The sequence below is a fragment of the Melanerpes formicivorus genome, unplaced genomic scaffold (assembly GCF_026170545.1).
Source record: "Melanerpes formicivorus ecotype bairdi unplaced genomic scaffold, bMelFor1.0.p_v2 SCAF_475, whole genome shotgun sequence".
NCBI lineage: Eukaryota > Metazoa > Chordata > Aves > Piciformes > Picidae > Melanerpes > Melanerpes formicivorus.
The window spans coordinates 67,501-70,442 of record NW_027142827.1 but is presented as its reverse complement, the minus strand read 5'-3'; positions in this window follow the sequence as shown (position 1 = coordinate 70,442).

Below are 2,942 nucleotides of genomic sequence, written 5' to 3'. Positions count from 1 at the left end.
GGCCTGGGGTGGCTGAGAAGCCTGCAGAGCGTGCGGGGGAGGCTTCTGCTGCGGCCTGGGGTGGCTGAGAAGCCTGCAGAGCGTGCGGGGGAGGCTTCTGGTGCGGCCTGGGGTGGCTGAGAAGCCTGCAGAGCGTGCGGGGGAGGCTTCTGGTGCGGCCTGGGGTGGGACGGAAGCCTGCAGAGCGTGCGGGAGAGGCTTCTGGTGCGGCCTGGGGTGGGTCGGAAGCCTGCAGAGCGTGCGGGAGAGGCTTCTGGTGCGGCCTGGGGTGGGTCGGAAGCCTGCAGAGCGTGCGGGAGAGGCTTCTGGTGCGGCCTGGGGTGGCTGAGAAGCCTGAAGAGCGTGCGGGAGAGGCTTCTGGTGCGGCCTGGGGTGGCTGAGAAGCCTGCAGAGCGTGCGGGAGAGGCTTCTGGTGCGGCCTGGGGTGGCTGAGAAGCCTGCAGAGCGTGCGGGAGAGGCTTCTGCTGCGGCCTGGGGTGGCTGAGAAGCCTGCAGAGCGGGCGGGGGAGGCTTCTGTTGGGGCCTGGGGTGGGTCAGAAGCCTACAGAGCGTGCGGGGGAGGCTTCTGGTGCGGCCTGGGGTGGGTGGGAAGCCTGCAGAGCGTGCGGGAGAGGCTTCTGCTGCGGCCTGGGGTGGCTGAGAAGCCTGCAGAGCGTGCGGGGGAGGCTTCTGCTGCGGCCTGGGGTGGCTGAGAAGCCTGCAGAGCGTGCGGGGGAGGCTTCTGGTGCGGCCTGGGGTGGGACGGAAGCCTGCAGAGCGTGCGGGAGAGGCTTCTGTTGGGGCCTGGGGTGGCTGAGAAGCCTGCAGAGCGTGCGGGAGAGGCTTCTGCTGCGGCCTGGGGTGGCTGAGAAGCCTGCAGAGCGTGCGGGAGAGGCTTCTGCTGCGGCCTGGGGTGGCTGAGAAGCCTGCAGAGCGTGCGGGAGAGGCTTCTGGTGCGGCCTGGGGTGGCTGAGAAGCCTGCAGAGCGTGCGGGAGAGGCTTCTGCTGCGGCCTGGGGTGGCTGAGAAGCCTGCAGAGCGTGCGGGAGAGGCTTCTGCTGCGGCCTGGGGTGGCTGAGAAGCCTGCAGAGCGTGCGGGAGAGGCTTCTGCTGCGGCCTGGGGTGGCTGAGAAGCCTGCAGGGCGTGCGGGAGAGGCTTCTGCTGCGGCCTGGGGTGGGTGGGAAGCCTGCAGAGCGTGCGGGGGAGGCTTCTGGTGCGGCCTGGGGTGGCTGAGAAGCCTGCAGAGCGTGCGGGGGAGGCTTCTGGTGCGGCCTGGGGTGGCTGAGAAGCCTGAAGAGCGTGCGGGAGAGGCTTCTGGTGCGGCCTGGGGTGGCTGAGAAGCCTGCAGAGCGTGCGGGGGAGGCTTCTGGTGCGGCCTGGGGTGGCTGAGAAGCCTGAAGAGCGTGCGGGAGAGGCTTCTGGTGCGGCCTGGGGTGGCTGAGAAGCCTGCAGAGCGTGCGGGGGAGGCTTCTGGTGCGGCCTGGGGTGGCTGAGAAGCCTGCAGAGCGTGCGGGAGAGGCTTCTGGTGCGGCCTGGGGTGGCTGAGAAGCCTGCAGAGCGTGCGGGAGAGGCTTCTGCTGCGGCCTGGGGTGGCTGAGAAGCCTGCAGAGCGTGCGGGAGAGGCTTCTGCTGCGGCCTGGGGTGGGTCGGAAGCCTGCAGAGCGTGCGGGAGAGGCTTCTGCTGCGGCCTGGGGTGGGTCGGAAGCCTGCAGAGCTTGCGGGGGAGGCTTCTGGTGCGGCCTGGGGTGGGTCGGAAGCCTGCAGAGCATGCGGGGGAGGCTTCTGCTGCGGCCTGGGGTCTCTGGGTGGCCTCTAGAGAGGTGCAAAAGACCCTCTGGGTTGGGCTGGGGTGGCTCTTGGACCCCTGCCACACAGTGGAGAGAGGCCTCCGGCCCGCCACCTGTGTCCCTGTGTGCCTGAGTGCCTGTGTCCCTGTGTCCCTGTGTCCCTGTGTCCCTGAGTGCCTGAGTGCCTGTGTCCCTGAGTGCCTGAGTGCCTGAGTGCCTGTGTCCCTGTGTCCTTGTGTCCCTGTGTCCCTGTGTGCCTGAGTGCCTGTGTCCCTGTGTCCCTGTCTGTGTACCTGTGTGCGAGAGTGTCCGGCACGCCACCCAGCGGCGGCGGGCAAGCAGGTAGGCGGGTGGGCGGGCCGGCGAGGGCCAGTGTGAGTTTGGGGGGTGGGAGGGGAGGCGGCAGCTGGAAGCGTCAGAGGAGGGGGCGTGGCTCCGGCTGGCCCCGGGAGCAGGTTCCCGGGACCGGGACCGGCTGGACCCGGCGGGTGGTTGATCCCGGGGCGGGGGGCAGAGGCGGCGGGAAGCGGCAGCTGCGTGTGCGGCGGGGGGGGTGGAGGGCGAACCGCGGCGGGAAGCGGATGCTTCAGAGCAGGTTACGGGGGCGGGGACGGACGACACCACCTGTCCCCGCCCCGGGACGGGCTGGACCCGGCGCCCTGGACCCGGCGCCGTGTACCCGCCGCCGCCCCCGCCGCCGCCCCCCTCCGCCACCCCGGGACCCCGACGTTTTTTGGCGCCCGCGCCTTTTTTTGCTCCCCGCCTGCCCGCGCTGCCCCGGGCCCTCCCCCGGGGCGGGGCGGGAGGGAGGGACGGACGGACGGGTAGCCGGGGATCTCCGAGCGCGCGCCACCAGACCGAGGCGGGGTCCCGGCGGCGGCGGCGGCGGCGGCGGCGGCGGCGGCGGCGGCGGCAGCAAGCGACGGCGGGGGGGGCAGGCTAGGGAGAGAGGGGGAGCGGCATGCGGTAGGGCTGGGGGGTTTGTTTCGGGGGGGAGGGGTGGGGGGGGGTGGCAGCGGTCAGCGAGAGCGGGGAGAGGGGGAGCGGCATGCGGTAGGGCTGGGGTGTTTTTGGGGTGGGGGCGTTGGGGGGATTAGCGGGCGGGCGGGCAGCCGAGCCAAGCGGCAAGCCGGGGGGGCGGGCGAGGGCGGCTTTAGGGCCGGAGGAGCGGAGCGC